Here is a 27652-nt window from a genome sequence, read left to right on the forward strand (position 1 = left end):
TTCCTTAAAAAACTGGAAATAGAACTGCCATATGACCCAGCAATTCCACTCCTGGGCATACACACTGAGGAAACCAGAATTGAAAGAGACACGTGTACCCCAATGTTCATCGCAGCACTGTTTATAATGGCCAGGACATGGAAGCAACCTAGATGTCCACCAGCAGACGAATGGATAAGGAAGCTGTGGTACATATACATCATGGAATATTACTCAGCTATTAAAAAGAACACATTTGAATCAGATCTAATGAGGTGGATGAAACTGGAGCCTATTATACAGAGTGAAGTAAGTCAGAAAGAAAAACACCAATACAGTATATTAATGCATATATATGGAATTTAGGATGGTAACGACGACCCTATGTGCAAGACAGCAAAGGAGACACAGATATAAAGAACTGACTTTTGGACTCCGTGGGACAAGGTGAGGGTGGGATGATTTGAGAGAATAGCATTGAAACATGTATATTACCATATGTGAAACAGATCACTAGTCCAAGTTAGAGGCATGAAACAGGGCACTCAAAGCTGGTGCACTGGGACAACCCAGAGGGATGGGGTGGGGAGGGAGGTGGGAGGGGGGTTCAGGATGGGGGACACATGTCCACCCATGGCTGATTCAGGTCAATGTATGGCAAAAACCACCACAATATTGTAAAGTAATTACCCTCTAATTAAATAAATTAATTTTTTAAAAGTTGTTTATTTTTAATTGAAGGGTAATTGATTTTCAATATTGTGTTGGGTTTTGCCATCATCAATATGAATCACCAGTAGGTATACATATAACCCCTCTCTCCTAAACCTCCCTCCCACCATCCCTTGGATGAACTTTTTGGTAAACTCAGTATATAAAGCCAAAGTTGACAGAACTAGGAGGAGGCAGATGAACATACAACCAGCTCTCAGTGGGAGAGATTATAATCAACAACCTAGTGGGTGAATAAGTACACTTCAGAGGGTAGCACCACGGCTGGCCACAGACCAGAGGCTCTATGCGTATCATGATTGCCCTGTGAACCCCGGAATGTAGACAAGGTTGTGGGAGAAGGGTTCAAAAGGAAGAAATCTAGAGTTACTGACCTTAAACCTGAATTACTGAGTGAATCCTAAAATGAGATTACTAGAATTGACGAGGTTATCTTTCCAGTTGCCACACAAAATAAGGAATTGAAATACAGATTACTTAAAGAGTTACAGAAAAGAGTAGAGTCACTATTTTTTGCATAATCCATTTTGTGGCTGTAAAATTCAAACCCCATATAGTTCTCTAATTAAAAATGATAGGTTATGATACACTGACAAAAGGGATTACCATATTGAAGTTTAAAGAATAAAACATATCTGTAGGCACTATCATAGGAGAGATGTTGACAAGATATTAAATTTTGAAAAGTTTGTATAATGGTATAATATACTAGGATACCAATTATGTAAAAACATACATAGATGTATATTCATGTCTTTATATGTACACACACATATGCAAGCTTTTAACTGTGCTTAATTAACCGTGTTGATTCCTGAGGAGAGGTATTTGAGTGGGCCTTAGAAAGCATCACTACGAACAAAGCTAGTGGAGGTGATGGAAGTCCAGTTGAGCTATTTCAAATCCTGAAAGATGATGCTGTGAAAGTGCTGCACTCAATATGTCAGCAAATTTGGAAGACTCAGCAGTGGCCACAGGACTGGAAAATGTCAGTTTTCATTCCAATCCCAAAGAAAGGCAATCCCAAAGAATGTTCAAACTACTGCATGATTGAAATCATCTCACACACTAGTAAAGTAATGCTCAAAATTCTCCAAGCCAGGCTTCAGCAATACTTGAACTGAGAACTTCTAGATGTTCAAGCTGGTTTTAGAAAAGGCAGAGGAACCAGAGATCAAATTGCCAATATCTGATGGATCATCGAAAAAGCAAGAGAGTTCCAGAAAAACATCCATTTCTGCTTTATTGACTATGCCAAAGCCTTCGACTGTGTGGATCACAATAAACTGTGGAAAATTCTGAAAGAGATGGGAATACCAGACCACCTGACCTGCCTCTTGAGAAAACTGTATGCAGGTCAAGAAGCAACAGTTAGAACCAGACATGGAACAACAGACTGGTTCCAAATAGGAAAAGGAGTACGTCAAGGCTGTATATTGTCACCCTGCTTATTTAACTTATATGCAGAGTACATCATGAGAAATGCTGGGCTGGAAGAAGCACAAGCTGGAATCAAGATTGTCGGGAGAAATATCAATAGCCTCAGATATGCAGATGACACCACCCTTATGGCAGAGAGTGAAGAGGAACTAAAAAGCCTCTTGATGAAAGTGAAAGAGGAGAGTGAAAAAGTTGGCTTAAAGCTTAACATTCAGAAAACTAAGATCATGGCATCTGGTCCAATCACCTCATGGGAAATAGATGGGGAGACAGTAGAAACAGTGTCAGACTTTATTTTTCTGGGCTCCAAAATCAGCACAGATGGTGATTGCAGCCATGAAATTAAAAGACGCTTACTCCTTGGAAGGAAAGTTATGACCTACCTAGACAGCATATTAAAAAGCAGAGACATTACTTTGCCAACCAAGGTCCATCTGGTCAAGGCTATGGTTTTTCCAGTGGTCAAGTATGGATGTGAGAGTTGGACTGTGAAGAAAGTTGAGCACCAAAAAATTGATGCTTTTGAACTGAGGTGTTGGAGAAGACTCTTGAGAGTCCCTTGGACTGCAAGGAGATCCAACCAGTCCATCCTAAAGATCAGTCCTGGGTGTTCATTGGAAGGACTGATGCTGACACTGAAACTCCAGTACTTTGACCACCTCATGCGAAGAGTTGACTCATTGGAAAAGACCCTGATGCTTGGAGCAATTGGGGGCAGGAGGAGGAGGGGACGACAGAGGATGAGATGGCTGGATGGCATCACCAACTCGATGGGCATGAATTTGAGTAAACTCTGGGAGTTGGTCATGGACAGGGAGGCCTGGCGTGCTGCAATTCATGGGGTCACAAAGAGTCGGACACGACTGAGCGACTGAACTGACTGAACTGAACTGATGCCAAGACAGGGTATCTTTACTATTTAATAATTAATTTCTGTACTGTCAGACATTTTCTTTTTTAATAGCTACTTGTGGCTCAGCTTGTAAAGAATCCACCTGCAATGTGGGAGACTTGGGTTCAACCCCTGGGCTGGGATGATTCCCTGGAGAAGGGAAAGGCTACCTACTCCAGTATTCTGGCCTGGAGAATTTCATGGACTGTATAGTCCACAGGGTCACAAAGAGTTGGACCTGACTGGGTGAGCATTTACTAGCATTTACTAGCAAGCATTACTTAGATGTACTTTTTTTGTTGTTGTTGATTAATCAGTGTGGATGACACAGGGTGGTGGTGGTGGTTTAGTCATTAAGTTGCGTCTGACTTTTTTGCTAACCAGGCTCCTCTGTCCATGGGATTTCCCAGGCAAGAATACTGGAGTGGGTTGACATTTTCTTCTGTGGGGGATCTTTTGGTCCCAAGGATTGAACCCTCGTCTCCTGCATTGCCAGGTGGATTCTTTACCACTGAGCCACCAGGGAAGCCTGCACCACACAGAGTTGGCAGTCAATATATGATAGTTATTAGTTAAAGAGGGTAACTTTTACCCAGCTTACTATGTGTCAGGAATTGGATAAATAACTTGTATATAAACTATGTCCTCTAACCCTTTCTAATAGCTAATTGTGAGAACTGACACCAGGATTCCAGTTCCAGGCCCTCAGCTGATTTCTTCCTATTACATCTTCTTCAACCACAGGCAAACCCCAGATTTCTGTGGCTGCTCTAACTCTGCAAAGAGTCACTTTGACATGACACTGGCCTCTTCCAGGGAGAGTGGAAACCAGAGGAGCACTGGCACTGCCTGGGAAGGGGGGTGGGGGGGCGGTGCAGAGGTGTGCAGGCAGCATGCCCAGGACAATTAGAAGCGGATTAAGAGGGAAACAGTGTGGGGGCCAGGCATGATGTGTTTTTGCCGTCTTGTCTGGGATTAGTAGTAATATATCTGCTGGTGTGATGGACACATCTGCTTTCGTTTATTCTGAGCCCTGTCAAGCTCACAGGCCTGGATTAAAGCAAAATCACGCAGAGTGAACATTGCTAATTTAGCTACTTTTTTTTTCCCCCTCTCTTTTTCTTCCTCATCTTCAAATTTTAATGTGAATGCTGCAAGAAGCCATTTCTTTCCGACCAAATGATTTGGGAAAGGAGCCTCAAATTCATAGATCCTGAAGGGGAGAGGGATGAGGAGATCTGGACCAGAAGGTGGAGATGGGGGAATCATGACCATATCCAGAGGAAAAGGGGAGAAAGGAGAGACAGTAGGATGGGAGGGGAGTAGAGGAAATGTGAATTTCCACAGTACTTCCTGGGATGAATAGATTTGGAACACTTCCCCTTAAAGCAAAAAACAAGCATCTCCTCTTGCAGTGAAGAAGAAAGCCCATGTGTATTTCAGTTCACAGTTCTCTTCCACCTCCCAGAGAATCAGACTTTCCCTCTCTCTAGCCCTGTCCTTGAGGCTGGCTCCTACTTTCTCAGTCTCTTCCTTGCTGGATACATGCATGCATGCTCAGTCGCTTCAGTCATGTCTGACTCTTTGCAACCCCAGGGACTGTAGCCGGCCAGGCTCCTCTATCCATGGGCTTTTCCAGACATGGAGTGGGTTGCCATGCCCTCCTCCAGGGGATCTTCCTGACCCAGAAATAGAACTCTCTTACGTCTCCTGCATTGGCAGCTGGGTTCTTTACCACTAATGCCACGTGGGAAGCCCTTGCCTGATACTTCCCTGCAAAAGAATTTCACTGCAGTGTGAGCTGCTCATGGTACCTCAGTTACAGGTCCACTGTCTCATTTCTGAAGCTCAGTTCTCAACAAATTTGCATTTCTTACTGGCTGCCCAAATTCTGCTTCTAAATGCTGAGTCAAAGAACTCCCTTCACAACTTTCAGAATCTGATCTTAGAGATTCTTTTCTTAGTTTCTGCCCAGAACGTCTACATCAAAGTCGTCTTCATGTACTTTTTGTTGGTCTAGAAAAGATCTTGGGGTTTCCCCTCTCTCCACCCTAGTTAGGTTTCTTTCATAGACAAGTAAGCTCCTTTCTGCTTTTCCTTTCTGCTATCTTTGGGTGTCTGATTTGCATCAATTCATTCGGCCAATTCCTCTTCAGTTTCTTGTAACTTTCTCAACTTCCCTTTCCTTTTAACATCTTTGAGACAGCAACATCTTTATTTACCAAGAAGAAACATTATAGGAAAACATATTTCTGGCTTTGAAATGTGATAGCCAGATGCAGAAATAGTAAATAAGCTCTAAGAATAAATGCCAGGATGCCAGATAAAGGGGATTAAGGTATGAACAGTCTTTAAAAGCGTAATAAAATCAAACTGAAAGTCAGCATGGTATCTTGGGACAAAAGGAAGGAATGTCAGGGATTAGGCTAAGATTAGGGGTGCAGAAGGAGACACAGTTGATCTCAAATCAGGAAGTGGAGGGGAGAGACAGGAGGCAGGGCTGCAGCCTATCTCTCCAGGAGTCAGACAGGCTTTGGGTCAAAGATAGTAACTGAGGGATTGGCTCTCTTTTACCCTCTGCAAGACTTGGGACATCGACAGCCCGAGTGCTGTTTGTCTATTCTCCAACCCTATCTAGGAGGGCAGGGACCGTTTAGTAGGGCAGTCCCTCTGGCTACTGCTCCATGCCATTTCCAGCAAAACAAAAGGCACTTGAAAAGGGCTAAATCAAACTCACCTTCAGAACCAGCAGAATCTGGCTAATGTGATTTCAAGCTCCCCCTCCCTTCCCCTAGAGCTCACCACCTTCTTGCTGAAGTCTCAAATTCTTTTTAACAAGAGAAAAAGTCTTTCATGCCACAATTAGGGATAAAAGACATAAAATGCAAACGCCTGGCTGAGCTCCAGTTGGAGAATAATCAATCAATCCTTGGAATATAAATGACTAATATCAGATTCTTTCCTGGTATGACAGAGGGAGGAGGGTTAAAGGCCAGGATGATAGTGACACCTGAAAAGGAGGTTGCCAAGGAGATGGGAGCCAAGGAGGAGGGGGCAATCCCTTCTAGGTACACAACACCTTAAGATTTGAAGAGTGTGTGTGTGTGTGTGTGTTTTGAATCACTACTGCTCACAGCCCTGGGAGGCAAGCATGTGTGTCCTTTTCATCAAGCATAAGAGGAAACTGAGGCTCAGAGTTGTCCAGAAACCATTGCCAGGACCAAAGGTTGCCAAACTAGAGATCTTTATCTTATATTTGAACCTAAGTTTCTGATTGCAAGCCCAGTGATCTTTAAAATATATCAAAGCTGCAGAATGAAACTGACAACAGAAGAAATATCCTACCAACTTTTAGAATTCTGGCTGAGACTTGTTGACTTTCAAATGGGTGAGGACACATGACTCTGTGTGTTGAGTAATTTTAGGATGGAGCTGCCAAGGCAAGTAGCCTGCTTTGCATGATTTATGAAGACTTTAAAAAAAAGAGAAAGAGGTTGTGTGTTGACTTTGTTAAAAAGGAGCTTCATTTTCTGGGAATTTACTATTTGAAGTACACCCACATTTTCATGAATTTATCCTCTCCTCACAAAACTCCATTGACCTTTTCTTTCCCATCCATGGAGGTAGTCCAGAACTTAAACTATTTCTAGTTTAGTATGGATATTCATGCTTGTTTTTCTTAATTTTTAAAAATAAGCATGTGAAGTATAATACTCATACAGAAATATGTATACAACATGAAACTATAGCTCTATAATTATCATAAAACAAATCTCAGTGAAGCTATTACCCAGATAGGAAAATAAAACACCTGTAGTACCTCAGAAACCTTCTTCTTAATCCCTCCTCATCACTAGTCTCTCTTCTCCCTAAAGGTTACTCTTATCCTCACTTCTGAGATCACAGGCTGGTATTGCTTGTTTTGGGGACTTTAAATGGAATCATACTAAGTATATTAGATGCATATGACTTATTTTGATCCATATCATACACATGAGGGGCTTCCGGCACTAGTGGTAAAGAACCCACCTGCCAATGCAGGAGAGGTAAGAGACACGAGTTTGATTCTTGGGTTGGGAAGATCCCTTGGAGAAGGGTATGGCAACCCACTCCAGTATTCTTCCCTGGAGAATCCCATGAACAGAGGAGCCTGTCAGGCTGCAGTCTATAGGGCTGCAAAGATTTGAACACAACTGAAGTGACAGCACATGCACATACATGGGAGATTCATTCTCATTGTTGAATACACTTGTAGTTTATTTTCATTGCTGGGTAGTATACCATTGTACAAATATACAACATTCATTTACCTATTCTATTGTTGGTGGAATTTGAATTGCTTCAGTTTATACTATTATGAGCAATGTCACTATGAATATCCTTGTGCATGTATTTTTATGCATATATGCATTATTCTACTCTACACATACCTTGGATTGAAACTGCTGGATCACAAAGTATGCATAAGTTTAAGTTTAGTAGTAAGCTGTTTTCCAAATAATTCTACCAAAGTACAGTCCCATCAGCAAAGTATGAGTGTTCCAGTTGCTCCACACCCTTGCCAACACTTGTTACTTATTACCAATCTGTGTAATTTTAGCTGTTCTGGCGGGTATGTAGTGGTATTTCACTGTGGTTTTAGTCTTCATTTCCTTAATTACTAATGAGTTTAATTATTTTCATTTGTTAACTGGTCATTAAAATATTCTCATTTACTAAGTATCTTTCTCATCCTTTTTAAATAATTGTACTTTCCTTATTGATTTATAAGTTCTTTACATATTTTGGATTGAGTCCTTTGTCAGTTTATGTGGCTTGCAAATAATGTTTCTGACTCTGTACCTGCTTTTTCTCTCTTAATAGTATCTTTTGATGAATAGAAGGTCCAATTTATGCAGTCCAATTTATTCATCTTTTCCTTTATGTTTAACACTTTTGTGTCCTTTCAAATAATCCTTTTTTTTTTGTTTCTTGCTCCTGGGTCAGGAAGATCCCCTGGAGAAGGAAATGACAGCCCACTCCTGTATTCTTGCCTGGAAAATCCCATGGATGGTGGAGCCTGGCGGGCTACAGTCCATAGTATGGCAAAGAGTCAGACATGACTGAGTGACTAACATTTTCATAGAGATGGTATCTTAGATTGTCTTGTAGAAACTTTATGGTGTTGCCTTTTACTTTTAGATAAATAAGCCATCTGAAATTGATTTCTATATATGTTATATTATAAAAATCAAGTTTTATTTTGTTCTATATGGATATCCAAGGGTTTAGCACCGTTAAAGAAAAGATTGCGTTATCTCTACTATTCTGCAATGTCAGACCCAATGATCATTTATGCATAGTAGTTTCTGGATTCTCTTCTGTTCCATTGGTCTATTTGTCTATCTTTGTGCTAATACTATGCTGTCTTAATTATTGTCACTTAATGATATGTTCTACTTTTTTGTTCTTTTTCAAGAATGTCTTAACTTCTTGACCTTTTGCACTTCCATATGGATTGTAGAATAATATTTTCAATTTCAAAAAGAAAACAGGAAAGAAGGGAGAATTCACTGGCATTTTGATTAGGATTAAATTGAATATATAGCTAAACTTGGAGATGATATCATTGCACAATTTGGTTTTTAATCCTTGAAAATTTTTTGTATCTCTTTGAATTTAGGGGAGCTTCTCTGGTGGCTCAGCACTAAAGAATCCACCTGCAGTCCTGGAGATAGGGAGATGTAGGTTCAATCCCTGGGTCAGGAAGATGCCCTGGAGTTGGAAATGGCAATCCACTCCAGTATTCTTGCGTGGGAAATCCCATGGACAGAGGAGACTGGTGGGCTACAGCCCAGGGGGTCTCAAAGAGTCAGACATGACTGAGTGACTGAGCATGCATGCATGCATGCATTGGATCTAGACCCATTTTTCCAATAACATTTTATAGGGATTTCTTTTGGTATGTTTTTTGCTTGTTGTTTTGTTGTTGAAGGTGGTGGAATTACATGTATATGTAGAAGTCTTTCATATCTTTCATTAGTTTTAATCGTAGGTATTTTGTTTGCTGATGCTGTTATGAATGTCTTATAATTATCTGAAAAACAATTCATACTCTAACTCTTTGTTTATATTATACAAGCATATAATTGATTTTTGTATGTTGTCCTCATATCCAGCCACTTGCTAAATAATTTTAGAATTCTGATTATTTATCTGTATACTCTTTCAGATTATCTATGTACAAAACAGTATTATATGCAAATGTTATCTCTTTATAGGTTTAGTTATCACTTTATAATTGTGATCTTTTTTCCAAAAATTTTCACATTGGCTATTGTCTAGCCATTGGATATTGTCTAACCAATTCTATTACAATTTTGAATCGAAGCAAACCCTTGCTTTATTCCCCCTTTCAAAGGGTCAAAAGGATATCTTCAGTATTTTCCATTAAGAATGGTGCTTGCTATTTCTGCCTTGCAAATAAGTCAATCTGTATCATTTTTCCAGATTTCGCATATAAACAATATTTTATGATACTCTTTCCTTTTTCTGATTTGCTTCACCCTATATGACAGTCTCTAGGTCCATCCACATCTCTGCAAATGGCACAATTTTGTTCCTTTTTATGAGATACAGATATAGAAAATGGATGTGTGGATACCAAGGTGGGAGAAGAAAGGGTGGAATGAATCGGGAAACTAGGATTAGCATATGTGCACCATTGTGTATAAAATAGATAACTAATGAGAACCTATTGTGTAGCACAGGGAACTCTACTTGGTGCTCTGTGGTGACCTAAACGGAAAGGAAATCCAAAAAAGAGAGAATGCATGTGTACATACAACTGACTCACTTTGCTCTACAGCAGAAACTAACACAACAGTTTAAAGCAACTATCTCCAATAAAAATTAATTTAAAAAAGGATGGTGATTGCTATTTTATAGTTATTTTTTCTCATAAAATAATTTTATTCTATTTCTGTTTTGCTTAGAGCTTTTATCATCAATATGTGTTAGATTTTATTAATAATCGTTCTTGCTTCTATTGAGAGGGCTGTATAAAATTTCTTCTTTTTCCTATCATTATTGTGAACTAGAATTGTTTTCAAATATTAAATCAGCTTTTCATTTTTACAGTAAATATTCCTTGGTCTTAATAGTCTTCTTTTCACATATTCCTGAATTCTGTTTGATGATGCTACTCAGGATTTTTATATCTGTGTTTGTGAGTCAGATTAATTTAGACTTCCTCTTTCGTAATATCCTTGTCAGCTTTTAATATCAAGGTTTGCTACTCTTAAATGAGTTAGGAAGTATTCCCTCTTTTTAGGGACTTCCCTGGTGGCTCAGGCAGTAAAGAATCTGCCTACAATATAGGAGACCTGGGTTCGCTCTTTGGGTCAGGAAGATCCCCTGATGGGAAGAAGGGAATGGCTCCCCACTTCAGTATTCTTGCCTGGAGAATCCCATGGACAGAGGAGCCTGGTGGGCTACAATCCTTGGGTCGCAAAGAATTAAACTTGACTAAGCACACACACACACCCTCTTTTTAAAGTTTCTGAAAAAGCTTTTGTAAAATTGTTGCTTTAAATTTGTAGATTTCAATACAGAAGCGACCTAGGTCTGAAGTGTGTGTGTGTCAATGTTTTTAACTGTAGATTTGACTTCTGATTAGATGTGGAACTATCATATTCTCTTTCTTTTGGTGTTAGTTTTAATAAGTTATGTTTTTAAGGAATATATTCATTACCTCTATAGTTTCAAATGTATTGGTATAAAGTTTTTATATTAGCTTCATGTTTTTAGTCCTGTAGAATCTGTAATAATACCACCTTTTCAGATACTGTTCTTTTATCAGAAGGAGAGGATTTTTTCAGAGCCTAGGCCTTAATAAACGAAGAAATGTTGACTTTGTGTTACTATTCCCAGCACCAGTTCTGATCTCCTAACATCATCTTCAGATACCAACTCCAGGCTGAAAAAGGTAGACGGAGTCTTCCTTAGTATTGATGCTACAGGCCATCATCAACAATCCCTTCAATTCTAGTATTTTTAGATGAAAATTTATGAAAGCATAACATATGTACACAAAAGTATATATATCACCTAACTCAATGAATTCTGAGAAATACATCTGTATAAGTGATTATTCATCTATATAATCAGTGCACATATTAAAAAATAAAACATTACTAGCATCCAGAAATCCTTCCCATGCTTCCTTCAAATTACACTTACTACAATCCAGACTTCAAACATCATGAACTGGTTTTGTTTTCATATAAATATCTGTTGTCTTTTATTCAAAATTATGAGAATTTTGAATTCTCATAATCTTGAGAATTATTCCTATTGTTACATACATACAGTAGTAGAAGGTTTATTCTCTTTACTGTATAGTATTCCATTGTCTTAATATACCATAATTTATTTATCTATTGTACTATTGGTGGATATTGGTATACTATCCAGATTGGTAACATAGTTCTACGATAAAAACTCTTGTACATATTTTTTGCTGAATATATGTACACATTTTTCTTGGTTCTATACTTAGGAGTGGAATTACTAAATCATGGTTTGCATATGTTCCACAATAGTATAAATACCATAACTACCAAAAAGTTTTAAAAAGTGATTCTATGAATTGACTCCTTACTATCAATGGTCAAGAGTTACATTTGTTCTTCATCCATGACAACACTTGATATTTTCCATCTTCTTCATTTTACCATTTGGCTACCTGTCTAGTGGAATTGCAATGTGAGTTTTAAAAGGTGTTCTCTTGATTTCTAATTAGGTCAAACATCTTTTTGTATGTCTATTGGCTACTTGGAGATCTTTTTTGGTGTTTATTCAAGTGTTTTGCTCATATTTCTATTGGGTTGATATTTGTTTTATAATTATAAATAATGATATTTTATAACATTTATGTTCATGATAGAAAATTTGGAAAACACAGAATATCAAAGCAACATTAAAAAAAGCCTATAATTCCAATAATATTTAAATAACTCAATATTATAATTTTACCACATTATATCATACAATATAGTAGTTATAGTTGTAAAGTAGTTATAAAATAATATAGCAATGTTCATACTCCTTGAAACAATTACATTGACTCCTGTTTTATCTAAGGCTCTCCAAAGTACACAAATGGGACATGAAGGGAGGCACTCTTTTTCTCTCAGCCTTAAAAGGGTTGAGGATATTAACCCCTTAACCTCATCCCTAATCAGAGGAACATCATTAGCTGATCACAAGGTCACTCCTATTCCCAGTGTCTCTGATGTCTGAAAAATAAAACACATTTGGGGGAAAAAAATTTGGGGATCATTTATGTCAAGTTTGTTTCCTCTCTGAGTTCATGGGATCACCACCCTCCCTCTTTCCTGAGTCAGACACCCAAGTCAACTCTTATTCCTTTATTTCACAAAGCTGAATTTTCACTGAGTCCAAAACCTCTTCTTCCCCGCTGCTAGTTCCCTAATTTGAGCCCTATCTGTCCCCCGAATCACTTCTATCCCACTTGCCTCTTGTTCTGGTTCTTGCCTCTAGTCTTACCCTACTGCTTGCCTCCCCTTCCTCTCCAGGCCATTCTTCAGATGCTAGGCAGCTTTTCTAAATGCAAATCTGACCATGTCACTTCCCTGCTTATACCCTCTAAGAGGCTTCCCAATGCCCTCTGATAAGGTCCAATGTCTCTGCATCGATTGCTTGCACGCTTCTAGTCTGGTTTTTGCTTTCTTTAGCCTCATCTCCTGCCACTGACAGATCATACACTTCTAGGCATCAGAGCCTTTGTTCAAAATCTCGCTGCTGAAATGCCCTCTCCTGGTGTCTCTGCCTTGGAGACATCCTGGGCACATTTTCAAGGCCAGGGTCAAGTGCCATCTGAGCTCCTAGACAGGATTCATCTGTCCCTCTCAGTTGGTTGTATAAACCACTTAGCCCATTGAATTGCTATAGTATCTTTCCCATCCTTGCCACACAATGCATTTCTCAAATCTTTATCTCTTGACTTTCAAGTGTTTGGCACAAGATCCAGCTTATAAAAGATGTTCAATAAACATTGAAAGAATACCCAAAGGAATTAATCAAAGGTAAAAAGAAAAAGGAACAGCATTTGTTAGAAACTTTCCACATAGCAGACACTTTTCCTATGTTCTCTCTTTTAAACTCCCCCAACAGTCTTATTAATTAGATGGTCTTATGCCCATTTTTAGGAATAAGGAGATTAAGGCATAGAAAAATTTAATAATCTTTTGCTCAAAGTTACACAGCTAATATATAGCAGAGCCAAGATTTAAATCTAAGTCTGAAAACAAAACTGGTTGTTTACCCTTAAACAGGTTATTATAATAATAATCATGATTATTTTAATGAGGTACTAAGAAATGGTCAGAGCACTTTACATGCATTTCTCAGTGGTTAGTTCATAGATCACTTTCCTATCCATTATTGTTATTGAGTCCCATCACAAACAGATGAAATCAGAATTAGCCTCCAACTCTGATAAAGACAGTAAGTATGAGGGTTTAAAGTGCCTCATCTGACTTACTTCACTTAGCATGATAATCTCTAGGTCATGTTTCTGCAAATGGCATTATTTCACTCTTTTTAATGGCTAAGTAACATTCCATTGTGTATATATACCGCATATTCTTTATCCATCCTTCTGTCGATGGACATTTAGGTTGCTTCCATGACTTGGTTAGTGTAAACAACACTGCAGTGAACATGGGGTGCATGTATCCTACTGTTAGCACAAAGAACTCTGCTCAGTATTCTGTAACAAGCTTATGAGAAAAAATTTTTGAAAAAGGATAGATAGATACATGTAAATGTATAACTGAATCACTTTGTTGTACACCCAATATCCAACCTTGTTAATCAACTATACTCCAATGTAAGATAGCAAGTTAAAAAAAGATAAATCAATTGCCTCACCTAAGGTCACACAGTCTTAGTAAGCAGTGTGGCTGGATCTCAAATCCAGGTCTTCCAGCTCTAAGTCCAGTGGGGACTGGCGAGGAGGACAGAATCTCAAAGGAGGGAGCGCTTTGAAATAATAAGCTGGCTGCTCACTCTGGCACATATCCTGTCCGTTTCCCTTTGCAAGTCTGCTGGAGCCATGGCAGCTTCTAGAAGGTGGAAAAAAAAAAAAAAATCTCAGGCTGAAGCGGTCTACCATTTCGGGAGGACTGGGAATTCTTTGCATGAAAGTCATTGTTTGACTTGGCAAGAAAAAAAAAATTTTTTTTTTTAATGAAGAGAAGAGAAACCAGTATATATAAACATTCTAAAAAGCTGCATGGAGCCCGGACCAGTACAGCAAGAAGAAAAGCTCTCTTGGGCTGCTGCCCTGCGTGAACCACCCCCAGGTAACCCCCGGTAGGCACTGCCCACCAGGCCTGCCTAGGGAATCTCCAATCTCGGGGAAGAAAAGGATAAAACAACATGAATTCTCCAGGAGCCTCATTATTCAAACAGTTCCAGAGGCAGTGAGAGGACAGCGGTGACTTTGGGAGAAGCACAATCTTATCTCCAGGGTGAATAGGACCATTTGTTGTTTATGTCCAGGAAAGCGGGCCCCGCACAAAAAGAATGGGGGAGAACTCGGAGGAGAAGGGTGCCAAAAGCCAGTGGCTGATCTAAAAATCCTCTGCAGAAACAATGGCTCCTCCCGGGATGAGCCGCAGCCCCTTCAGAAAACAAAAGCTCTCGTGGAGGAAACTGGTCTTTTGTGGCTCTGGCAAGAAGCGACCCAGATAAAGCTAACCTAGCCTGACCCTCTCTCCCTTCCAGCAGAGGAGACACAGAACTTGTCGGGAAGTGGGGACACTTTGGCGGAGCGTCCTGACTTCTATCTGCTCTTCCAGCTTCCTGGGTCCTCCACAGAGACCTCCACTCTTTTCGCAGTAAGGCCCCAGGACATCCTGGTCACCCGCCCCCCAGCCCCCTTTCTGTGTCCCTCTGAGGCATGTGGTTTCTGTCCCTCTCATTCCAGCCAAAACCAAAAGCTGCTGTTGGCCCTGGAGCCCTTGCAAGTTTTTCTGACAATTTTTTGAGCTTGTGCTAAAAATACACCCTGGCCTGGGACTTCGAAGCCAGCCCAACCTTGCCCTAACTTGAACCCGTTTGGCCCTTTTCAGCCGGCCAGCAGAAGCCCCCAAATTTCAAAGGGAGCCCAGCTAGGACACGGAACACGCTGCCAGCCAGCATCTCCCCCCTCCTCCTGGGTCACCAGGGTCCCTCGGATGGCCCAAGTTCCCCTTTGTACCCTGAGCCCTGGCCCTGGGGTGGCCTTTGAGCTGACTCTGCAGAATTGTTTTTTATGATACTTCCCACATTTGGGTTTAGATAGGGCTTGGGAGAAGTAATCTGTTAAGAAGAGCGTCCTGAGGACCTTGTCTTGAGATGATGTTTGCCTTACAAGGGAGTGGTTTTTTATTTAGATTGCTGGTCTAATTGGGGAGATTGCTGGGGGAGGAAGGCCAGCAGAGGTTTCCAAGCCACCCCTCTGCAGTTGTTTCTATTAATGACCACATCAGTGGCAGGGAGGGGAAACCACACCCAGGAGCAGAGCAGAATTCATTCCACCCATAGTCTGGGGGAGGGTCAGGGGAAACCAGGCTATTCCTAAGGCTTCTATGGGGAAGCGCTCAGGCACCTATGATGCCTTAGGCCAGCTTTGGAGAAGGGAGAAAGAATCATTTCCTCAGGGAAAAGCTGAGGCTCCTTCTCTGCCCTGGGAAAGGGCAGGAGAGAAGCCATGATGGGTGCTGCCTCTGGGCACACAGGGCAGTGACCAGACTGAATCAACCAGTGTTTGTCAATAATAGCAACCAGCTTGCACCTTATTCTTTGGAGCTAGTGAAGTACTTCCTCATACTTTATCTTATAAAGTTCTTCCATAGAGAACATGAGGTAGTAGGACTATAATCAAAGCTGTCTCTTATTGAGTACCTACTATGTACTGGGCAGTGTTCAGTGCTTACAAAAGCAGGAGATTTTAGCATAGTGAGTGATAGACTCCCCCAACAGAGCTAGAATGGACTTTAGGGTCTCCGTAAAGAGTTGAAATTCCAGGAACAATCTTGCATTTAAGCAAAAATGACTGAACTCATTTCTGGAGTGAAAGGCCATGACTTCCAGCCTGTTCTTAAAGGCATTGAGGAATAATAAATGATGAGAACCACTGCTTTAGAAACAAGATTTCAGGTTCTATGTTGGTTTGATACCAGGGTCAGTCCCTCTTCTGACAGGTTGATAAACCTTTTTTCTGTTCTCTCATTGCACTTTGCACGTGCCTTCATTGGAGCAATTATAAATGTTTATTGTATTTTTGAATCCTCACCTTTTATTCATTAGACTACAAATTTTTGAAGTCAGGAACTGCATCTTTTCAAAAAGTCTTTATTGAATTTGTTACAGTACTGTTCCTGTTTTATGTTTTGATTTTTTGGCCTCAAAGCATGTGCAATTTTAGCTCCCCAGGAACCGAACCCACACCCCCTGCTTTGGAAGGTGAAGTCTTGACCAATGGACTGCCAGGGAAGTCTCCAAGTATTGTATTTTATTCACAATTTTATCTTTGATGCCTAAAGTAAGTTCAGGTACTTAGTAAATGCTCAATAAGATTTCAATGCATTAACTTAACACAACATTGTATCTTGACTATATTTCAATTAAAAAAAAAAGATTTTGATGCATGAAGGACTGAATGACTATAAAGGCCCCGGTAGAGAAGCTGCTGTCTTTTAAATATGTGAATGTGTAGGAGAGTGTATTGTGGGTGGGGAACGTTGGGTCCTCTCAGACATGGTGACAGAAGGTGTGTGTGTGTGGAATGACTGGGGCTAGTTTGCAGGAAACCACAGGCAGCCTCAGTGTTGGGCACAGAGCCAAGGGAAGCTGTGTCCGTGCATCCCGGTGGCACTTGGATTTGGCTCCAGACCGGAACATCTCAAGCGCGCTTCTCCCTGCCAGCACCCCTGTGCCTTCACTTTCCTCGGCATCTATTAATGATAAAAGTCCCTGTGGTTTATAATTACCAGTTTGACAAGTTCAGGAGTTCTCTGTTAATTATTATAATTAGCTTTCACTCAGTGTGACTTCGGGAGTTTAACAACAATATTAACAACAGGAGGATGATGATCAGGAATTGACTACAAAGAATTGACTAGAAAGACTTCCTTCTGCTGTCAGGGAAACTTATTAATGAAGGCAGAACCTACGCAGCAGCTCGCCTCTGTCTGCCTTAACTCAGTGATCAGATCTAAATCTGCTTTGGGGAACTGAAAACAATGGTAGTGGCCAGCGCTTGCAAACCCCAAGTTTAAAATTAACCAGGGAAGAAAGAAGAAGCCACTGAACTGACAGCTGTGGGCTACTCCTTGAGCAGAAATCCAGCAAAGGCGGCGGCCAGAGAGGAAAGCACGAAGCAAAGCAGCCGGCCGTGGCTCCAGATCTGGTTGGTAGGGACTGCAAACGTGTCCAGGGTATTACGAGGGGAAAGGAGGGCAGGGCTGGGCATTCCTGGGGCAGCCAACTTACCCTGACACTGTGACAGCGAAGGCCACTTTTTCTGCCCATCTCTCAATGCTATTTATTCCCACGGCTATTCCCTGAGTTATGACCCTCAGTCTCTTTCTCCTCGATGTTACTGGACTTAATTGGTTTCCACTCCATTTTCTAAATCTGCTTCAAGCTCACAGACTTATCAGATTCCTCATCCTTAAAGATGGCTTTGGTGACTTCAACTTCGCACCACCAAAGTCTTGGACGGGTTCTAATTGCTCATCAAATACAGCCCAGAGTCCTCATTTTGGCACCAAAGTATGGGTCCAACTTGTCTTTTTCCAATACTGCATGTGTGTTAATCGCTCAGTTGTGCCTGACTCTTTGCAACCCCATGGACTGTGAAGCCCGCCAGGCTCCTCTGTCCACGGAATTCTCCAGGCAAGAATACTGAAGTGAGTAGTCAATCCCTTCTCCAGGGGATCTTCCCAACCCAGGGATCAAACTCAGGTCTCCTGCATTGCAGGCAGATTCTTACCATTTGAGCCACCAGGGAAGCCCCTTTCCAATACTATCTTCTAATTATTCTCTTAGTCTGTCACTCAGACAATAAACACCTACTCAATATCAGACAGTGTTCCAGATGCTGCAGCCTCAGTGGACAACAAGACAGATGAGTACTTGCCTCAATGGCTTTTTAACTCTAGTGCAGGACATCAGAAAATAAACAAATACACTCATAAATAGCATCATCCAAGGAGGTGATAAGTCCTCCGTTGTCATTTTAATCAAAAAGCTAAAGGCACTGAGCCTGAAGCAGGGAGTTCTAAAGAAACTAACATTTGTTCAGCCTCTATCATAGGCCAGATGTGATGATAGCCCTTTGAGGAAGCTATTCCCCTTTAGGTTAAACAGGTATTTTTCTACCTGCTGTTTTCCAGCCTCCTCCCTGCCATGCTCCAATGACCATCAAGGAATAGATAAAGAAGAAATCCATGGCAACAAAGGGATCAGACAAGTAGGATGGTAGAGCAAAGAATGAAAGATATCAACAATTTTTTGACAATGGATAGCAGGCTGGAGTGTTAATGATGCAGCAGACTGAAGAGCTGACATCTGAGAGCCAGCAGAGAGGTTTGCCAATGAGAAGTGAGAGGCAGTCCCTGGAAGCCTTAGGTGATCAGGAGTACCAGAGTCCTGAGGGCATGGATCAGGAGTGAGGTGCACACAGGGAGATGAGTTAAGGAGCATTTGGACCCCCAGATCTTCTTCATTCTCTGCAGCCAAATGACTATACCTCTCCAACCTGGCAAAAAGCTTTGTCTTCTGGAGAAATTAAGTGAGGGAAGTTCTATATTAGGGACAAGAGGTGAGGGTGAAGGTAAAGAGATGCACTGTGGAAAAAAGATATTATGATAAAGTACACTCTGAATTCTTCCAGTGGCTACTCCTCTTCTCTATTCCCTCAACTCTGTCAGGAGGTAGGAGGTCTGTGCTCTGGGAAAGACTATTCCCAGAAAAAAGCCCTGTGGACACTGATGTTTGAGAATCTCAAAGATGTGGGTACTGCCCTGTAGACTAGTGGACCCAAGAGGTTGACAACCTCACACACATGGAATTTCCAGTCAGATTTTAGTGCCTCATCCTAAGGACCACCAAGGATCACCACACATTTGGGGAAAACTTAAAAGCAGTGCCCAAACTATCAGGGAAAGAAATTCAGAGGAAAAAAAGCAACATAGGGAGCAGAAGAGAAATACGAGGAAAAAGAATCCCTGTAAAATCTGTGGAAAGAGAATACTTCTTGTTTCTTGTATTCCAGAAACAAGAACAGGATACTATTTTTTTTCTAAGGAACAATATCATAACAGGAAAGAACTCTTGAAAGATAAAGTTATTGTGACCAAAATTTAAAAAAGATAAATTGAAGATTTGTGAAATAAAAAAAGAATGTACTTCCTAGAAAGTGTGAAAGCAGAAGACAGAAGAAAGTGAAATGGAAGGGAAAAGACAAACATATTTGAAGTAAGTGACTGTATTTTATTGAACCACTAGAATAGCTGTATAGTTAGGTGTAATTTCTTCTATTTTGTCAAAGAGAAACTGAGGCTTCAGGGAGCTTTAGTAGTAATCTTCCCAAGATCACACATAGTGAAATGGCAGAGCTGGAATGTGGTGCAAGTCTTAGGACTCCAAAGCCCTATGTGTCTGCTCAGCTGTCCCATCAGAAAAGCAGACTCAGCAGAGACCTGGAAGGTGGGTTGGGAACTGAGACAGCAGTTTTAGTGAAAGCCATAATATTTGCACCTTTCTGCTCCATGGTAAATCTAAGACCCATGCTTCTCCGAAGCTTTTTGTGATTATTTAACAGGGATATCACACATAGTGTACAGGGCCTCAAAATATGGTTCTTCTCTTTTCTTATCTGCTGCTTAGCTAGAATTCCAGTAACTCTTTGTTCTGGGATTTTATCTGATAAAGTTATGAGCATTCAAAACACACAGTTGTCCTTTGATCAGACTTAGTGGGGGCATTTTCATAAAGTGACAGTGGGATCTAGAAGATGGTTCTATATCAGACCTTTCATCCAGGTGGATTAGGCATGTATTCATGCCTTGACATGTATTTCAAGTCAGGGGGAAATGTAGTGTCAGAGGAAGCATAATCAATGACAACTGGGACTGGCATGTCTTCTGATTTATGGGCCCCAGTTCAGCTGCTGATCATGGACAGTGGAAGGAGATAAGACCCTCAGCAGAACTGTCTCTTATTTCCTGGGAGAAATGAGAATGGAAGAGAAAACTTAGGCTTCTTATGGATCAAATGAGGCCTAATAAGATAGATGGTGTGAGGTTCTACAGTCCATAGAAGTTTCTAATCTTTTGCCTTCCTATCCTCTGTCTCCCTTCCTTTATTCCCTCCCTCCCTCCCTCCCTCCCTTCTTCCCTTCTTCCTTCCTTCACTTTTTATTTCTTCTTTCCTTTTTTCCTACCTCCTTCCCTCTTTTCTTAAAGGGGGCAGAAGACAGAGCTCAACACAATCACCTTGGTTATCAACACAGATTAGTTTGAGGACATGACTTAAATATGTGAAAACAATGGGCTTCCAGACACTGACCTAGAAGAGAGAGGTGAGATGGATGTCAGAAGAGTTGGCTGACTGATGCTTCAGTCAGTCAGTTCCTGGGGCAGAGATGTTATCCACCCCTCCTGTCTAGGGAAGAGGGGGTAAGGAAAGGAGAAGGAGTGCTATGCTAATCAGTGCTCCTCCATAGAAGAAAGCCTCAGAAGTGAGGACTATGCTCCCTCTAGGTTACAAGTAAACACTGGCATGAAAGATATTTCATGGGGTAGGGTGGAACATTGTGAAGTACCAGGGAGACAGGGCTTTTGCAGAGGGGTGTGTAAGAGCACTGGTGTTTTTGTTTTCTTTTCTTTCCCTTCCTGGGGTACGTTTTGATAAATGCTTGGCAACTCTGAAATGATTAATTTCTACTTCTTTCTACTAGTAGCTGGGAATCTTGTAGATATCACTATACCACCCCTGCCATTTATTCTATCATCTTGGGTTCCGTGTGGCCTGTCTGGAAGTTGGGCATAGCTCTGGCTGCCTTGTTCACCTTCCAGGGTTGCTGTGGGGATCAAAATGCAATGTTGCTGTGAAAAAGCATCACAAACACTTAACAATGCCGAGGATTGTCCCAGTGGTGTCCAGTATGGCTCCAGACTTCTCCTCCACAGCTCTGTCCGTGGATACTTCAGCATATGTGCTTCCTGTGTCTGGTCCACAGAGACTCTCAGGAGAATACCCTCCATGGCCATCCATGGCCATCCAAGGCCGTCCATGGCCGTCCATGGCCACGGAATAGGCATCCTCTCATCCATGGCCACGGAATAGGCATCCTCTCATCCATGGCCACAGAATAGGCATCCTCTCATCCATGGCCACGGAATAGGCATCCTCTCATCCATGGCCACGGAATAGGCATCCTCTCATCCATGGCCACGGAATAGGCATCCTCTCATCCATGGCCACGGAAAAGGCATCCTCTGTTCTCCATCCTGCCCCTGCTCTGAATACTTTGTGCTTTGGCAACAGGGAGCAACCTGCCCAGCTACAACCAAAAGGAAAGAAAGAAGAAAAAAGATAAGAAAAATACACAAAAACAAACAAAAAAACCCCATATTCTGTACCTCTTGCTCAGAAATGGCACAGAGAGGGAGGTCTTAAGACAGAGAGATTAACTTTCTCCAAAAGCCAGCACACCTGGGAATACACAGCAAGACGCAATAGGCTGAGCAAATATTAGACAAATATTCCTTTTCTGCATGGCCCACTTTGCTGTAGATGAATGGATTGACTTCTCAAACACTCTCAGAGTGAACCCAGCCTGCCTGGCTTCAAGATCAACATCACTTGTCTTTCTTCCCTTCCCACCCCTCCCTCCTTTTCTAATTTCTGAAGCAAATGTATACAAAATATTTCTCTAGAATAGAGGCACTTAGAAAAGCAAACTGTGCAGAGCTGATGATCTGAGACCCCAGTCTCTGTTTTTCTGTGTGCTGGTACCTGTCTGGGCTCCAACCTGGACTTGCAAGGCAGAAATACCTGGGGAAGGCTCGTGGCACTGAGCTGTTTCCAAGATGATTCTCTTTGGAGCCGTTTGACTCCTCCAGACAGAGGTGGGGAGGATGGGGTTGGGTAAGGAGCTGTGGACTCTGACAAGCAAAGAGCAGAGATGTGCTCTATGAAAGAGCTTAGTGGATTTAGGTTGAATGTGAGAAAATGTTGTCCAGTGGATACTGCTTGAATCTGAAATAAAGTGAAATGTGAAGGAAGGCTGTAGAATGACTTTCTGAGGTCCAACAAGCGCAGGGGGAGGGGAAGATTCATGGGTGAGAGATGGTGCCTATAAATAAATGAAGACAGGATTGTCTTGGGGCAGGGATACATCCACTGTGACCTTTAGATGTCCCTGTCTGCTGGAACCAGATTGTAAGAAGCCATCACTGGGTGGTCCTTTATGGTCGTGGTGCTTTATCAACAGTTGAGGAAAAAAGGCTCAGAGATATAAAGGGGGTTTTCCGGTGTCACACAGCAAGGATGAGGCTAGGATTGCAGGCTTGCTCTGAGCCATAGCCTGCCCAGCTGAGCCCTAACTGCCTGTGCCTTCCCCTTCTGGGCCCAGTTGTCTTTGAGCTCCCAGCATAGGCTGGTTCTGCCCTGAAAAGATTGGTCCCCTGGGTCAGGAGCTACCATTCTCTAACTTGGAGCATCCCTTGACTGCAAAGGAATGTCTAAGTTAGAGCATCCCTATGCATCACCCCAGCCCAACAACACGCTGTGTGTTACACGTCCTCATGTATTGAGGTGCTAGTCTCTTCCAAATAGGCTCTCTCTGCCCCAATCCTGGTCTTTCATGGTCCCAGCTTCTTTTCTTTACCCACTGCCTAAGGCAAAGGTCCCAGCATGCCTTTCTGATGAGTCTGTTTGCATTAAGGCAAAAATGGGTGGAAGTAACATTTTCTCATGGCTCCAGGCCTCATAGGACAGTGGTCGCTAGGATGTGACATTCGCATTTTTCCTGCAGGAGGAAGAGGGATTTTCATCTTCTCCCTGGAAGAGGAAATGACAGGAAAGCCACAGCAGCCAGGGCTGGAAGACAGACTGTGGTTTCTCATCATTAGAAAAATTAAAGTATACAGACAGAAATGTGGTTTTGCTCCATAACTGTATCCTGTCAACTAAATATTTCATTTAGACCTAATGCCTGAGCCAAATGAGAATCTCGAGCAAAACTGCACTATTAGAATACACTTAATTATTGATTCAGCCAGGCAAAAAATAAAAAATAAAGAAACCGGGCGGTACTCTAATTCCTCTTATCAAGCATCTCGAGTGCTAATATGCACTTGAACAGCTGCTATTATCCTGGGGAGCCCACTGCCTTCAGCTGCAAAATGTACAACTTCACACCAGCCACATGGAGCCAGACTGAAGGCGACAATGGAAACACATCCTTTTTTTCCAGGCTCAGTTCCTCTCTCAGGGAGAGGAGGGGGCAGAGGTCCTATGGTCAGCACCAAAAGGGGAGCCTCCCCTTTCACTTCTTTCTGACTTGCTATCTCATATGTGTAGAAAATACCATATTATTTCAGTGGTTCCCAACTCGGAATTTATAGACGTGCCCCAAAATACTGCTCCTGTGCTATGTAAATGTCCTCTCTTTCACTTTATTAAAATTAAGAGAAGACAATGGTTTATGATCCTAGCACTAAAAGGGACTGTGGGCACCATCTGATTCAACCCTCTCATTGATGCAGATGGAGTTAATGAGGCTAGGAGGTGGAGGTGATGAGTCCAAGGACCCATCATGTTAGTGGGAGTAATAGAACTAATTTAGTTTTATCTAAAACATTTTGTTGGTGATGGCAGAGGAAAGAGAGTAGAGAGGAGTTGGAAGGGGAACATGGAGGTATTGTTAGCTGTGATGTGTGTGTGTGGCTGGGTAATGTTGTGTTATATAATGTGTCTGTAAAAAGATATTGCTGGCATGTCAGTCTCAAAAACTTGAAAATGCAACTTTGTTTTATACTTTTTTTTTCTAGCCATATTATATAACTTCTTATAGTTTTATTATTTTAGCCACTATAATTCCTCTATTTATCCATTCACTCATCCATCATTCCATTCACAAAGCTGCATTCAATTTCACCTCTTTTCTCTCTCCCTCCCTCTCTCCCTCCGGTCCTTCCTTCCTTCCCTTCTCCCTCCCTCCCTTCCATCTGTCTGTCCATCCATCCAGCTACCCATCCATTTATTTATCCCAGAAGCACCTATTGAAGTCCTACCAAGTACAAGATATTGAAACATAATTCTTCACAAGTAATACTACTTTGTTAAGAGTGTCTTCCTATGAGCACCCTGGGGGAAGACACTGTGTTCTAAGTCACTTAACAGAACCAAAATACGGAGTTTTCTGATGGATATGTGGCCAGTGAGACATTTATGACCAAAGCTGAGGAAATTTAAACGTCTCCTGAAGACAGAGGTGGTAGAACTAACAAGTCGAAAGGAGCCTGCAAAGACCATCCTGTTCCTACCTCAGCTTTCAGGGTCGCTTTTGACCTAAATCCTACCATCTTGTCAAAATGGCCTCTTTAATGTTCCCATGGATGCTGTGAATTCAAGTTTCCCTTGCTTTGGGGTGATCGATGCTGTCAGTTTGCCCAGGACTGAGGAGACTTCCCAACAAATGAGAGCGGCACCTGCTTCCTTTGTTAAAACAGTTCCTGTATTTATAGGAGGAGCTGTTTTCTTGCTTTTATTTATACACGTCCTTCTTAACTCAAGTCCTGCCACCTCCACAGAGATTTACGTAGCTCCTTTTCCTTCTTTAAAATTTCATTGCAATTAGACTCCTTGCCAGACCATTCACATTTGTACAGTGAAGTTACAGTGGCCAGTCCTTTTCACTAGTGTATGAACATCATTGTGGAATCTCTAGCTACACTGGAAACTTCTCAGGTGAAGGGACTTGCCTAAATTCTGTCTTGTGTCCTGTTTACTGCAGCTCTTGCAGAAGAAAATTCTCCATTCTGTCTAACCTAATTCCTTCCTGCTGAATTTGGTCTTGAATTTCCTACTTGTTCGTCAGAAAAGATAGCCAGGAAGTCACTGTCCCACTGATGCTAGTCTTTCTAAAACATTGAGTCAATGACTAAAATCCTTCCTGTCCTTTCACTCTATCTTCTTCATGAGTATGTTTCCTTTGGTCTGTCCTCCGAGGCACCATTTCTTTCTCACGTTGTCTCTTGTTTTCCTTTGCATTCCTTAAATGAGGAGTCCAGGCTGGACATGGTGTCTAAAGGGAGACTGGCCAAGGGATGTGGCTGCTATGAGCCTTGGGGGCCAACTGGCCAGGTGCTGACGAGCTCTGTCACACAGTCTTGTGGAGGATGGAGCGGGGGAAAAGGCCTGGGGAGCTCTAAGCCACGGCACTCTGCCTCTCAGAAGGGTTGGCATGCAAGGACCCAGCTTTCCCTGGGAAATCCCCACCTCCTGTCACCAGTAGAGCCTGTGATTGTTGGTCTTGCCCTGACACTCACTTTGGCTGCCTGGGGCAGTGATGCTTCTTCTTTGTGTGCTGATGTAAAAGAAAATGCCTACAGAGGCCTGAGGGACACAGGAAACAACAGACAGTTTGTGGTGTGAGGAAAATAACACTGGAGATGCAGAGGATGGGAAAAAGAAAATCGATGGCTTGTGAAGACTAGGCAGAGCAATTAGGACTGGGAGCCTGGCCCTTGCCTGTGGCTGGTTGGTTGCTGTGAGTTGTGGCTGGATTTGTGTTATTTTATGGCTCCTGAAAAGTAGTGTGTTTCTGAACCCCCTCCCATTTCAAACCAGGAGGAAACTATGGAGGCTGTTAGGGCTCTTACAGGAGTGTGGTAGGTCAATTGCAAAAATGGCTGCATTTTTTGTATTCATGCCTTTTGCAATGTGACTTTGCAATTCTATCAGTTCTTCTATCCCTTAAATCTGGACTGAACTTTAAAGAAACTCATTTGCCAATAAAATGCAGAAGTGACAGGGTACCAGTTCTAAGTCTAGAACCCAAGAGCTTTCGTGTGCTTCTGCTCTCCTGTGAAGATGGCATTGCCATGTATAAAGCCTGAGCTAGCTTGCTGAATGATGAGAGGTATGTGGCCCTGTCACTCCAATACTACAGCCAATAGCCAACCAGCAGACACAAATGTGGCATCCTGGACAAGCTGTCTCCCAGCCTACCCACCAGCTGACCACAATTTCATTAGTGAACCCAGCCAAGATCAGCTAAGCCTGGCCCAAATCAGAACTACCCAGTGGACTTATGGGTTTTGAGAGGAATAATAAAGGTTTGTTGTTTCAACTCACTGAGTTTGGGGCAGTTTGCTATGTAGCAAGAGCGAAGTGATGCAGGGATTGAGAGGGTGAAGGGGAAATAGGTATTGTCTTTTATAACAGATCCTAAAGGAATTAGAAAAAAATCTAGTTCTTAACTGCACACAGGAATCTCCATGATGTGGACTCCTTAGATCTTTGACTTTACTTCTCACTACTAATATACCCTTCCCTCCTTATTTGCCTAGCTCCTCCCTCCCCCATACACACACCAAGCTTCAGCCTTCCTGGGCTCCTTGTAACAGTTTGAGCTCTGCTTTCAATTCTACTCTTTCCCCTTCCTGGTACATTGTCCCATTTTCACCTTCTTTCCTTTGCCTGTCTGATTCCTGCTCAGTCCTCAGGCCTCAGTTCCATACATCATTACCCTTTCTCTGTTCCTTGGTTCTCTTTAATGATGTCTCTTTCAACACTTACCACATTATATTGAGGTCTGAATGCCCCTCTTTCCTTCAAAGACCATTGTTCTCTGATTCAGAAAGTATTGATGCTAAGGTCCTAACTCTGAAAAATTAAATCATGAGGTTGAGCATTCACATATTTGAAAGCACCAGGTGATTCTGATATGCAGTCAGGGCTGAGAACTACTGTAGGTCTAGTCTGTTTGTGAAAAGGTGTGTGTGAAGGGAGTGGTCCCTGTCATCCATGTCTGAAGCTACTCCTCCATTTCTCTTTGGTTCTGTTTGGAGTTTCATCTGTGACCAACCGTGGTCTGGAATTTCAGTGTTCTTTACTTTCTCAGCGCCATGTTCTGCTACCATCCTGGTCTCAACAGAGAAGTGATGTGAAGAAGGTGAGGTTTCTCTTTGTTGTCCTGTCCAATAATTTACACAAAGCCACAAACAGAGGCTACTTTGGTATCACATATTCTACTGACGGGCTAAATGGCAAGGCAGAGGGGTAGCACACAGCGAAGAACTTAGAACAAATTCTAGCTTGGCTTGAGAAGTTCCTGGAATTTTCCCACCACCATCACCTTCTCTGACTTTTGTCTCTTCTTGGTGTTGGGTTCTTTTCCCAAATGTGCTTGGCTTTCCCAATTTATATTCCTTCTAGCATCTTTACTCTTCCTGCTTGGGCTACCTAAATGGATTAAAACTCCTCTTTAAAATACAGAGCAGGGGGACTTCCCTGGTGGTCCAGGGGTTAAAAATTCAC

The 27652-nt window shown here is 41.9% G+C and overlaps 1 long non-coding RNA gene across 1 annotated transcript in view; it reads right to left on the bottom strand.

Moving 5' to 3' along the window:
- LOC122450610 overlaps positions 1-14247 on the bottom strand; it is a 122123-nt gene extending 107876 nt beyond the window's left edge. Inside the window, exon 1 of the long non-coding RNA XR_006272144.1 lies at positions 13979-14247. This is a non-coding gene — a long non-coding RNA (uncharacterized LOC122450610). The remainder of the gene's footprint in view (positions 1-13978) is intronic.
- Between the last annotated feature and the right edge of the window lie 13405 nt (positions 14248-27652).

This window comes from Cervus canadensis, chromosome 11, assembly GCF_019320065.1.
Source record: "Cervus canadensis isolate Bull #8, Minnesota chromosome 11, ASM1932006v1, whole genome shotgun sequence".
Lineage (NCBI taxonomy): Eukaryota > Metazoa > Chordata > Mammalia > Artiodactyla > Cervidae > Cervus > Cervus canadensis.